The following is a 15,173-nucleotide window of genomic DNA, read 5'->3' as shown; positions in this document are numbered from 1 at the left end:
AACCACAAGATATAATTCCTAATATCGAAGATTCTAATCGTTATAATGTTAAGCTCGCATAATTCCGTTATTTACGTAATTCCGAGAAAATATACACTGACACAATAAAAATATAAAAATACTGTTAATAATTTACATTTTTGAAAATATTATTTTATAATTATTGGAATAACTAATAAAAATGTTTAAGTAATTTTAGTACTAAATATCTAAAAATAATAAATAAATATCATACATGCAGCGTATCGTATGTACCTACTATTCTTTTCTTTATTATCTAACTTCGGGAAATATTTTTGTATACGTCAAAATGTAGGTATTTAGATACCTTTATTATTATATACAATATATTATGTATAAATCGTTATTAAATTAGTTTAAAGTATAATTTAAGTCGACTATTGATAAATATTATTTGTTGTATATAGCTATAAATCTGTAGGTATCTAGTGAGTGTTTGACTAATAAAATGGATTTTTTTCTTCATGAACTCAATAATCAATATAATATAATTAAATTATTCATCACATAAGCTGCTGTCGAAAATAACAGTTATTAAATAGCTTGCTCACAAAGGAAACTCGTGTTTTGAAAAACATACATTTTTTGATGTAACGGATCCTTTGAAAAAGATTTTATAATGTGTTTAGAAAATGCCAAGTCGTATATAAATATTATTATATGATACAAAGGCTGGTGATTTAACTTCACAGATTTTAGTAATATTTCCTAGATCAGCAAATATATGGATCTATTATGTATATTTTCACTCATATTTTTTTTCTGCGGACCGCTTCGATTTTGTTTATTGATTACTAGCTGACACCCCGTAAACTTTGTTGCCCGTTAAAAATGCCAACTTTACAATATGATTCAAACTTTGTTTAATTTGTTATTTAGTTTCGGTTTAATAGTGTTTAAAACTTAAACATTTCCATTGACCGTTTTAATCTCTGAACTATATTGCTTTTTAAATGGCATTATATACTATCAACATTTCGAGAAAATATATTTTCTTGTACCTATTAACATATTTAAATATTTTACTCATGTTATGTAATGTACAAACTATGATAACTATGATGATATCCCGCTAAACAACTTAATCATATTTCACACACACACACACACTACAGTTATAAAAATGAAATAAATTGTATTCAAATTATTTGGCGTCACATGGGACAAAAATACATACGGATTTTATAATACTGGACATCACATTGCCACATACAAATTTAACTATTTATTTTCCACAATTATATCGTCGCTTATCGATAAAATAAATATATTTTAATTAAGATTGTACAACATTATTAAGCTTTATAATATGTACAATATTGTATCCATAGTGTACATTTTGTATTAATTGTTAAGTCGGCTCTAAGTCTTCGAACCATCACACGTGACATTAAAAATAAAATAAATAAAATGATTAAACTTTTTACAAATAATCTTGGAAATAGTTCCATTAATTAAGATAACTATAACTGTCGCTCTTTAAAAAATAATAATAGTTGGAGTGATATTAATTGGTAATGTATGCAAAATAAAAGTTCAGTGAAACTATTATCACCAACAATAAAAAACGGTTTTACTTCGTGAAAATATGAAAGATCACCAACACATTGAAGACAACAATATTATGAACGAAATATTTGTAGTTATCAAACGTTAAGTTAGGTATTGAAAATATATAATAAGAAAAGCCAATACAAATAATTAGAAAATATTTGTCAAGTATCGAAAACTCCCAGGTATGTTACAAGTTTAAATTTTTAACCAATATAACTTTATTTAGGTATACAAATATTTTTAATCCGGATGGTAGTATATTTTGATTTTATAGAATTTGGATTTAATTTTATGTAATACTTTTAAGTATTTTAATCTGTATTGCTATTGATATTAATAGCGTAAAGCGCTGAAATAATATTATATTATAATGAATATATTATTATAACACAATAATATGAATATTATAACATTGTACAGTATTGGTTGTCTTGGGATTCGATGGAAAAGAATAGTTTCTACCATAATTTAATAACGATAAATAAACAGTCGGCGAATAGGCTATACAGTCGACGAAAGTGGCGGACACTCGAGACGAACAGACCCATGCACGCTATATATCCGTCAACGGTGGGCTCATGACAAATGAACCCTGCACGGCCAGGTGACCCGACCCTTGCGATATTAATGATTACGCATTTTACGCCACTACATTATATCGTGTGCTGTTAAGGGGGGTGAGCAAAAAAAAAAAAATCAGTAAAACTGCCACCCGACAGACTTGTATACGGACGTCTCCTCGATAAATTCTGTTACATCATTTCTATGTAGGTACCTATACATTTAATATAATATATATAATACATTTCAATACACATTCAGGTCAATTTCAATTTTTACGCGATGAACGGGATAGATAATATGTAAAAATGTCCATGCTTGGTATAAAGCTATCACATATTTACTATATGCATAATAATAATATATTATGCATACTTAAAATGTATTTAGAATAAGTATTTGAATTTATATTTTGATAATTGTAATCAAATATAATATGAACATTTAAAAATTATTTCACAACTGACAACACTTTTTAAATATAAAAAATTGCTTAAATACTTAACGAGAATAAAAATGACTGGTTACTGTATCCACTACTGGAGGTACTTTTTTTATGATAGTAAACGTAATAAATATGTCATGAAACATATCTCAAAAATAATAAAATCAAGCAGATACTACAACGGTGTATTAATATGTTAGAGGACAGTATAAATTAGAAGTATATATGCAAGTCGCGCTGATACTTAAAATTGGTTCAAATTATTATAATAGTCAATTTACATAAACTTCTAAAGTTCTAACTAATAGTACCTCCACAATGCAATTATATATCAATTATAAATTTGTATGCAAAGTTCTTCTGGCTGCGCTCATCATTACATAATTCATATAATATATTTAATGTATTAGGCAATTACTGAGATAATTTTATTAGTTAATATATATATATATATATATATCAATATTAGTCTTTATAGTCGTATAATATATTTATTTAAAAATTGTATGCTAAATAGTAATTCAGTAATAATTAACATTTGATTGAGGAATTATTGATGTAATATGTGCATAAAGTGACGAGTCAGAATTAATTTATTTCATTCAAATACGATAATATAACATAATTTGTTAATAAAAATAAATTAAAATTACTTTTGAATAAAAATGTTTTAAAAATTAAATCATTCAATATCTATTGAAAAAAAAATCCAGAATAATCTATGATACATTAATATAAATCTATATATTATAGTTTATAATGCATACTATAGGTAACATATTATTCTTTCGTACCTAAATGGATTAATCATTTCGTTAGAAGCTTGTATACTACGAGAAAACGTTAGTTATAGACTTTTGTTCGAATAAAAATGCGTTTAGACGTTAGCAAAAATAAAATATGTTTTCGAGCCAATGAGGTTTTCCTTCACCACCTTGTTATTCCACGTGAGATAACAAAAAATGGTTTTTTTGCTAAGCCGTCATTTTTTTTTTTCATTTGAGATGAATCCAAAACAAAATTACGTCGTCTTTTAAATATTTTTCTTGCAATCCGAAATATTTATTATTTATTACATGAATATGGAATGAGAAATGAAAACTTATTTGCTGCCGATACTCTAACTAGTACCTATAACTATTAACTATATTATACAACTCAGCTAATATCATTATTATTACAGTGATATATATAGGTTTAAGTACGCAGAATTAATACTACGAAATCACATTAAGTTGATCGTAAGAATTTTACGAAATATTTTTTTATCAAATTCATTGTGTTGTTAACGCAAAGCGTTCTTATAAATACGGATTAAAAATAATAAACGGTGTAAAAATGCACTCTATTAATCCATATAAATTCTAAAGTTTTACATATCTACATGTTTTTGATAATTCTGAATTCTAATGTAAATAAAATTATTTTAAGCATATAGAAATAACGCGAAATAAATGATATCGTATTTCCAACCAATGTTGAATTGGGGATAAAAAATAAAAATCGGTATGCATAAAAAACCTCTTGTTTTTCTCGATTTGAATAATATTATATAATTGTATATATTATATTAATATTAAAAGGGTAAATATTAATTATGATTGCAAGTTAAAACATAAACAAATAATATTTTATTAAACTAAATATGAAGTAATTTCATTAATTACGTAACTGTACCTATTTGCTATGAAGAAATGATTTTAATAATATTATTTGAAATATAATAAATACAGGTTAGGTTAGGCTTGCATTTTTTTAAGCATAAATATATACCTACATACAATTGAAAAATTGATAAAATATTTTACTATTTATACATATTATAATAATTATGAATCTAAACTAAAAAACATCAAGCAATACTACTTTAATTTATTACATTTATAGTATGTAATTGTAATATCAAAGGTAAATATTAAGATTGAATGATTTAGAAAATGCATAAATATATATATAAAAGAACCTAATTGCTAAAATATAAAGATTGCATTTCATACAAAAACGAAATAAATTATTATTTCAATATTTTTGATATTACAATATTATGATTTATGAGTTAGTAAAATTAATTAAAACTGTTTTAATGCCCAACTCACTCAGAAAGTTATGATTCAGATAGTCAACTGTTTGATATTATATTAATACTTTAATTTTTAGTAATGATTGCAATAGGTATTTTAATTTTAAAACGATATAGTTAAATACAACTCAAGATTGTATAGTATATTTTTAATGTTATTGAAATAGCTTCCAATGCAATAATTAATTAAAAACTTATTTAAATACATTCTATAGGAAAAATTTTAATTAATTTAGGAAAAAAAATATATCTTTCAGAAATAGTGCCAGAATATTTAAATGTAAATTGTAATAATTTATTCTATATACCTAATAATAAACATTTAAAGATTTGTATTTTTATCAACAAGAAAAACCTTAAATTTATTCAAATCAAATATAATTTATATTATGTACGTGATGATATTCAAAAAATGTTTATTCATATTCATTAGATTTGCAAGTATCTATAAACAATTTTAGTTGACTAATTATTTTATTTTAATAAAATAAGAAATATTGAAGTTAGTATAAATGTTTACAAATTATAAAAATAATTCAAACTATACTCACCTAAATACAATAGACAAGAAAATGTTTTTCTTAAATTAATTTATTTGGAATTGAACTACACCATTTTATACTTTACTCAAGATTAATAAGGAATATAACTAAATTAAATATTTGAACGCCTTTTCTATACATTCTCTTTTCAAAATGACAAAATAATATGAAGCTCCAATATTTTATGAAATTTGTGAATAAAAATAAAAAAATATTGTTGAACATTACTCGCTTTATAATTCAAAACAAATTCCATAAGAGACGACTTCCTGCTGAAAAGGTTTAGTGAATTTTAACGATCTCAAAATTGTTGGAATCTGCAATAATAACGGTACTTTCAAGTATACAGAAAAATGAATCGAATGACAGCGTGGAAAATGGATGGAAGAAAATTATCATAAAGTCTAGTTGTAAAATACAGTAGGTGCAAATATTATATTATTATACTGAGCCTTCCAGGAGTGAAAAAATAAATATTAAAGGGATTAAAAGACTGAAATAGTAGTTAAATAAAATTATCTATACAATTTGACTCAAAAAAGGTTATCTAGTGACATTCTTAAAAAATATTTCTTTTTATTTTATTTATATTTCGTTTTTTTTATTGTATAACTAACTTTTTTAATAATAATTTAACACTACACTTCTATTATTATTTTTTTTCACTACACTTTTTGATCTTCTAACACTCCTAAAATTAAATTTGAAATATATTAATTCTAATAATATTACAAACAACAGTTTTAAAGACTTAATCGTATCAATTTATTATTTACGTTCAAAAACTATATCATAGAAAAAACATAAACATGTATTAAATTAATCTTATGTATATTTGTATAAACAGAAAAAACGTTCTACTGTAAATTATAAATAAATAAAGATATAACAGTAAATATAACAGTAGATATCTTTTAAATATTATTAATATAATGAAAATCAATTAATGAGAAATATTTTTTACATTTGAACATTCGTAAATAAATTGAAAAAACATTGATTTCGTGTATATATTCCTATTCTTTAAACTTGTAGTTTCTTACACTAATTTTTAAATAACACTATTTCTGAAATTGTTGAAAAAAGACCAATTAAAGACGCAATTTTATTTAAGAAACCACCTACCAAATGAAAAACAAACAATTTAAAAATCAACACATTTACGTCGTTCCACTCAGAATCTAAAAAAAAAATATACTAAAAAAATTGCATTTCAAATGTATTTTGTTAGTATACTTACACTATTCTTGAATTTAACTTTTCTCATTCATAAAACTAAAATCAATAATCAACATTATATTCAGTTGGACGTCTATTTTAATGAAGTGTTTTAAAAAACTTTTTAATTTATTTTTAATATACATATATACAATATAAAATATACATTATATCTATATATTGTATATTACAAAGAATTAAAAATTTAGAGATTCTACTATATTATCACAAAAATATTTAGCAATTGTAAAATTTAATAATTTTAACGAATTTCAGCTTGAATTAACTTGAACTGATTTAATATGTTTATTTATTTAAACAGGAGATTCTTTGAAATTACTACAGTCACAAGTTTTATACTTTTAAGTGGAGATATTAATAAGAACTTAAAACCAAAGACTCAAAGTGGCATTTCGAAGAGTAATAGCGATTTTCACTCGACCACACTGCTCCTATTTCTTACATATTTTATTTGTTATCTTGAAAATGCTAACGTTTTTTTGAATGTGAGAAATCAGTCATCTCATGTACATCCAATAATCTGGTATGCAGTTTAGCGGTTATTTAAGTTTTCAAACGAAATATAATTAAGCAGTAAGCTTATTAACCATTTATAAATAAGGTATCATATTATGTATAATTGTCTGCATATTCAAGAAAAACAGCTATTTAAATTGTATTATACAGTAAATTACCATTGAAAGTCTTATCATGTACAATCTGTGATAATATGATACACATTATTTTTCTATACGTAAGTATTAAATTAATCCTCTAAAATAATCGCCCACTTTCATTTGATATATAATTATAGTTCTTACAGGAAACATTTAAAACTTTGAACTTCCTGCACTTAATCAAAACATGTCACATATCCCATACAGTTGAGAAGTAAGTTAGCCAGATTAAATGGAATTAGTTATCGTTAAAAATTCGTAGGTATATAAAACCTATGTGTGTGTTTGAATCATATACGGATAACCCGGATAATATTATTCTCTGTGGGATAACCCGTGAACAAGAAATCATAAACGACGATTAGTTAGTTTGAAATACCTCCCATTTAATTTATCCATGAATCTTTTCATAATATAAACAACAATGACAAAAATATGGTAATAATTAAAGAGTGATAAGTAAATTGAACCAGAGTAAATTAATCATGGTATAATACCTATATTCAAATTCGATAGAAGTGTATGTCTGCATCGTTTTATGTTGTTGTTTTGATCAAACATGGTAATAACATATTATTAGAAATAAGCTTATCAGTAATCACATAGTTGTAGTAACAGAACTCATAAATAACATTATATCAATACATTTGTAATAACTAATAATAATATTACTATCTAATTCAAAACATTCACCTTATCATTAATCATTATATAATATATTATGATATAATTGCACTTAATTAGTTATTAACATTTCATTCAATTAAGCTGAACCAAATAATTAAATAAAACTATTCAATTGTTTGATAAGCATCACTTCATTGATTTTAAAAATAGGAAAAAGTTTAACTTCATAATTTATTGTAAATTCACAAAATAGAAAATACATTTAAGGTTAATATAAAATGTTTATCACAGTAGCAGTTAAAATTAGTTTTCCTGTCTACCTTTTAATAACTAAATTGAATTACGATATACTTTAGATAATTAATTATTAGTTATTAGTTATTACATTATTATTATCGATAATGAAAAGACTTTATTTACGGTGTATCAAGATTATTAACTTATAATGCAATTATCTATAAACGATGATCATAACAAATACTTCAAAATAATACTACATCTTAATTAATTTACTTTTGAGCAACGACTTGACTGTTCAGTTAGGATTAGAATTAAGCCCAAGTTCAGTTCATTGATTGAAATTAAAAAGATTACAATATATTTAAAAATAAAATAAAATAAAAATTACAATAAATAAAAAAATATATTTTGCTTACTTACAAAAGTTAATATTCATAACATATCATAAAATAAAACAAAGGTATGAATTATTAAATAAATATCAAGTTTATTTTTAATTTCCAGTGTATACCTATTGTAATATTATTAACGTTAATTTTGTAATACAAGAATCAATTTTGAGAATGTCATACCAATGAGTAGTAATTTTAGTTTTTAATTTAAATATATATATTAGCCATTAAACTAGTGAAATTAACCAAAATAAAATACTAAAAAGTAGGCGTGAAGAATGTTTCGATAATTTTTTTAAGAAAAAAATATCGTATATAGGCGATTTTAATAAATAAACATTTATGGCAAATGAGGAGTGAAAAGAACACTTTATGGTTATTACTTATTATCGCTGTACTTAAAAAGAAGAAGACACGAGTGGAAAGCTATTGTAACAAAAGAGAAGATAGATTAACATCAACTGTGTTTGTAGCAATGGAATTTATGTTGACATTTTGAATTAAACACACTCTCTGTCAATCCATATCCAACTGGAATTTCACTCCAAGTAGATTTAGTAACCCTATCCTACAAACAAACATTCAACAATAGAATGGCATGACATGTATGTTAGGACACACGAGTGATGAATATGCATAAAAATATTAAATCAAAATAAAAATTAATAAAATACTTGCAGTCTTTATAAAATTACCAATATAAATTTAGTGTTTCTGTGTCAAAAGGTAATAGTAAATTATAAGTTTTATCAAAAATAATTCTATGAAATATTGACAAGTCATATTATATATTTCAACTTTGAAAGACTTCCGTGAGTATTTATATTATTTTCAATCTTACTGTCGATAAACAACAACTAAAAATATACTTACCTTTTTAATTAAATATTTAATATAATATGATATATCTTAATATATCTTTACTTTATAGGTACTATACATTTTAAGGAAATTAATTTACTAAAAAAAAAACCTGATAATATTTTATACAATTTTTATACAAATAAACACATCGGAGCGTTATCAATTATTATTTTTTTCAAATCACATCATGAATAAGATTGTATATGATTTATTTTCTTTATTCTGTTTGGTCCGAATAGTAGGTACTAAATGTCCACATAGATAAGAAAAAAGGCTTAAAGTGAAAGTGGATAATGGTAAATTAAACATGCAAAAATGTATGTGTTACAGACCTTGCGTGGATAAATAATATTTAAAAATATATTTATGGTCTATTTAGCAGCATAATGGCGTGTATTATTAAGTGACGCGGAAACCACTGACGATGATTTTCTATACGTCAGGCATCGAAAAATCAAGTGTTGATATTTACGAGTGAGTGGTTATAAATTTTTTTTTTTGAAATACTAAAATATTATGATCAGTCAACGAAAAGGTATACTTTCAAAAATGCATCAATACCAAAAACGTCAACGACGAAAGATTTATCACTGTATTTTTCAACCAAACCGTAAATAACAGTAAAATACGAAACAACTATTAATTATTTTTTATTTTACTAATCTAAAATATGATAATAATTTAGAACATTTTGCAAAACGAATAATTAATTATTTTAGATACAAAAAAATAAATGAACAAATAACACAATAAGTCGTAATCTTGATTATAACCATCCAATGAATTGCAGTATAATAATATATGCGCAGTGTTTATCATGTTATATATAAATACTAATAATATGTAAATTTAAAAAAAAAACAATTTACATGACGGTTTTGGATATTTTTATTTTTGGAATATTATACATAAAGTATAAAATAATAAATATTTTTAAAGGGGGTATTTTTTTTTCACATACACATAATATTATACAATTGCCTATTATACATAATACGTAAAATTAATTTTTTTTTTCATGAGTCTGTTGTGTACGCTTTACCGCGGCGGTTTTGTTAATGAATAATGCGTTTCAATGGTACGCCAATATAATGTGTATACCTATATGGTTTTGGTGGTACATTTGTCACTTATGACATTTTCGCATATGTGAACATATTATAATGATACAACACTCCACTGTGCATATCACACAAAATGTGTGGCCAAAATAACAACGCGGTTGTTATTAAAACAAAGCTCCGATGTAAAATTGAGCAAAATGCGTAAATGCAAAAATTCCATTTGCACGATGGCAAAGACCAAATTACTAGTACCAATCTGACTGAAACAAAACCAATTTAAGCACGAAAAATGTTCGTCATTTCCATTTTGTAACAATATCAGAATATACTATCTAAACGTAATTCGATATTTATGTCATGTTAAAGGTATGAGACGGCGAGGAAGGAAATGGCTATGTTAGGTAACGTAGGACGAGAATGGTGGCTGATAAAAAATAAATATATTTCAATGAATAAAAAATGGAAAATCTGTTGCAAGAAAAAATATATTCAGGCTAATGTATATAATGTAGCCAGTAAGGTTAAGAAAGGTTGACAAAGTCACTTACATGGTATTTAGTTCTTATTGAAATAATAATGGAAAATAAATGTTTAACATTGAATTGAAAAGTTAGTCCAGAACAGAAAATATTAAATATGTAAATCTTTATTTGTTAGCTATTTTGACTCAACAAATATCCTTGTAAGTTAATAACATTATATTTCTAAGATATATATTACATAATATTCCTTTTAATTTATAACAGTCATATAATTCCAGTATATTTATATGTGAAGTACATAATAAGTAAATTGAATAAGGCATTCATTATTCAATTTGAAAAAAAATTAAATAAATTTGAAATGAAAAATTAAGAAACTGTAATATTATTTGAAATTATTCGATCTTTACAAACTTATTAGAAAATTATTAGAAATTTAAAATAATATTCTAAGGTAAAAATCATGTGTTATTAGATAATATTATCGTACAATTAATAATTTTTCAAATATTTTTACATTATATTAGTAATTTTGGATATAAGAATATCAAATTTAACGAATAAGGGCTGAAATATTATTTTAATTATTTAACATTAACACAACATAATTATTATGTACGAGTAACCGCACAATTATAGAAAATTAGATTATGTTTGAAGTAAAAACATAACGAGATAAAATCATTTTAAATTATTATATCCAACAAATCACGAGCAAACCCGATTTGTAAATTTGGGGCTCTCGAGGCTTTGTTAGGTCATAAATAACGAACGACCAAATAATGTTGTAAGAGTAAAATTAATAACAACGGTGAATTTACTATAAATGTTTGTTGAGTATAAAAAAAAATGTATTCCTCTCTCGTTCTGGTTCGTGAGTCTCGGAGAAACAAAGCAGCCACTTAATACTCTGTCCTCAAAATTTTACATTTACACTTTACAGCAATATTCTTCATGAAACCACGACACGATATGTCCAAGAGACAACTTACTGTCTACAATTCCTAATTTTAAGCTTAAATTATTTTTACAATAATTAAAAAAATACGCCTAACGACAGAGGTTACTGAAAACAATAATAGTATACATTGTTAAGATGTTCAATTTAATACAGATCTCTGAATAAAGTTTAAAAATAAATACCTAACTAAAATTATTTGACCATCTATACAAAAAAGGTACACCAAGTCCTAATACATTAGAATGTAATATTGATTAACACCAATATTATTCATATTTTAATCAATAACGCAATTGTTGTAATTTAAAAGTACTAAAAAAATAATATTTTTCAATTGTTTGATTCAACAATTTTTTTTTTATTTAATACATGACAAAGGTCATAAGTTTTAAATGTTGTAACTTATAACTTATAATTAATATATAGTTTTACAATTGTATAATGAAATAGTTACCAGTTACCATTCTTGTTTTTAATAATATAAATGTCTACACTATTTGTAACGCATCACTAGCTAATATCGAAAATTTAAAAATATATATTTTCTCCACCATTTTTTATTTATTAATTAATTAATTTGAATTTTTGTGACTTATCAAATTAAATTATATTTAAAACTGCCTAATAAAGCAATAGTTATAGTTAGTAAAAAACAGAGAACACACTATATCTATGTATTAAAATAAATATCTATAATATTAAGATTAACGTGAAATTATATTTTATCTAAATAAAACACTACTTAAGTATTATTTTAATTATTATATTTAAAACTTACCAAAATTCACTCATTTTTCGATTTATTCTGTTGTTCTTAATGCAATCTAAAACGAAATTAGAATGTTTATTAGAATAATTCTGTATTATTAAAATAATTAATTACAACATAATATTATTTTATTTTAAAATGAATATAACTAATTTAGGTTTATGATCTTAATGGCTGGCCATATACAAGTAGATATCTATAATGTTAGCAAGTCTTATAAGTATGATAATTAATATTGAACAAATTAACATAAAACTTAAATAATTAATTAAATTCATAATGATAAATAATAAGTTATCGCAAAACTATAAATGGCATATCAATTTTAAATAATTATTTTTTTACACGTTTCTTGCATACAATATTATGTAATACTTAATAGTATACTTAATACATTTTAAATCTTAACAAACAAAATTTCAGTTGGTCTTTTTGAAATGAAACAAATAGAAGAATTTTAAAATAGAATAGAATATGTAAAAGCTGAGACCTTTTGTATATTAAACGTAAGAATAACATGTACATAATATATATTATATAATATGTATATATATATATATAGGTATATAATTTACAATAAATAAATAAATAATAATAATATGAAATTATTCAAAACAAATACCTATATAAATTACAGAACATTATAGTATAAATGAAAAAATAAAATAAAAATGTTTACTAAATAGGTGGTTAAAAAAGAAAAGTGGGGTCCGTATTAGCATTATACAACATACGTCAAATAAGCTCATTTGACAAGTACCTAGTTGGTTAGTTGATGGAACACAGATGGACATGGAATGCCGTAATAAAAAGAAAGGGGTGGTGAGGAACTTAAAAATTAATCAAGGAAAGTTGAATCGTGGAATCTACTCTAATATCTAACGGTCCTTTTAAGAAGCTAGTGACCAAAATGTACCTGTGCTTCGTCAATGAAGCTAAACCAAGTTGAGTGGCAACTGGAGTGTAGTCAGGCGGTTTACATTTAAATATCAAGAACCTACGCTGTAATTTATAACATAAACTAACATATAAATAGGCTGTAGTATGGGAATTCCAAATTATAGCACCATATTCAATAACTGATCTGACCAATGAACAATATAAAACTTAATATGAATAAGTTAGTTTAAGACCATTTGACAATCTCATGATAATGCACATAACTCTAAAATATTTACATCGAACCATCTCAATATCTCAATACGTAGACTTGGCTCAAGGTTACTTGAAAAATTAAAACCATAATCTATCATGAATCCATCACAGCTAGAAATTTTAGAACCATGAAGATGATTAGAGAATATTAGGGGGCATTGGCCTAACTCCTATCGAGTGGCATAGCTTTACAGTTTACACTTATATACCTAAATTCAGAAATAAACTTAATTTTTCTAAAAAAAGCTATCTAAATCTCTTCGCAGTTTTAGAATCTTCCAAAATGTTACCTAATATGCATACAAATCTTAATATCGTCCGCAAAACATAGACATTGTCAATGATGTAACGCTTTACTAAAACTGTTCATGAAAATAAAAAATAATAGAGAGGAAATACACCGCAGGGGATAAAGAACACATTAGATTTAACATTAATTAATTTCACCCATTGGTATCTGTTTTCTTGGTAGGATTTTAAAAATTGTATGGATATTATTTTTATTGTTAATCAGTATATTAACTAGAAACCCAATAATTTATTTAATAATATATTTTATATTTACTGTATAATTATTTATATGGGATTGTTTCTTAAAAATAAAATGTCATAACTACAACAATTGTAATCATTTGTCTACGTATTTTTTGACGTGCGTCAAAGTTTGAAAAGTGTGTTTTCATAGTATTTGAGTAATTGGCACATGACACTGTAGCCGTTACGTTCTGAAAATCGTAAATACTCCTCAAAACATGTCGTAGCTTATTAGATGCGTTGCCAGATAAGTAACGATAGTTTTAAATATACAATAATATGGCGTATTTGGTATAGTTTTAACCCTTTTTTTAACTGTGTTGTCAAACTGTTAATTTTCAAGAGTTAATTGGATATAATAACGATTGCAGCAGCTGCCGACATCTAGACGTCACAATACTTAGGAAGTTATACTCATTCAAGTACTGGTATATTCGAGATATCCATATCAATATAAACGATAATATTATGAAACATATTTACATTCACTTAAATGAAACAACGTTCCATCTACAATACAATGTAGAATATAGTATAAATAATTAACTTGAGTAAAATTATAATATGACTATTGGCTACATTCCAATAAGAGAGAATTCACAATATGGAAATAAGTAAATTGTGCCCGCTTAACCGATTTACGTACGCGACACAACGACGCGTAATAAATCTCGGTTTTCGTTAGCATTTTATACTTGTAGACTGTAGTTTGTACCAATGCACTTGACAGTAAATTTGTGAAGACTGGTATCACAGAACAGATGCTCACCCTTAAACATCAAGGATATGGTAATACATAAAATATAAAAAAGGATGGGCAAGTTGGACACGCTCGGTAGCTTGGTTGTACAATAGGTATCAAGTGGATCTCGGACATAAAGTAGGTAGGTCACTATAATAGGCGTATACAATTTAATATATTTTTCACTAGGCGATGTAAAAGGTGGTTTATGTTTTAACGACCTGAATATTCCAAAATTAAACTAT

At 24.5% G+C, this 15,173-nt stretch overlaps 1 protein-coding gene across 6 annotated transcripts in view; it reads right to left on the bottom strand.

Moving 5' to 3' along the window:
* LOC114123373 (potassium voltage-gated channel protein eag) overlaps positions 1 to 15,173 on the bottom strand; it is a 190,517-nt gene that overhangs the window by 161,731 nt on the left and 13,613 nt on the right. For all 6 annotated transcript variants that reach the window (XM_027986313.2, XM_050197132.1, XM_027986316.2 and 3 more), the window contains exon 2: positions 12,507 to 12,552. The gene's annotated coding sequence lies outside the window, so the exon portion shown is untranslated. The remainder of the gene's footprint in view (positions 1 to 12,506; positions 12,553 to 15,173) is intronic.

The sequence above is a fragment of the Aphis gossypii genome, chromosome 1, assembly GCF_020184175.1.
Source record: "Aphis gossypii isolate Hap1 chromosome 1, ASM2018417v2, whole genome shotgun sequence".
In the NCBI taxonomy this organism is placed as follows: domain Eukaryota; kingdom Metazoa; phylum Arthropoda; class Insecta; order Hemiptera; family Aphididae; genus Aphis; species Aphis gossypii.
The sequence above is the reverse complement of the archived record's forward strand: the minus strand, read 5'-3'. Positions and strand labels throughout refer to the sequence as shown.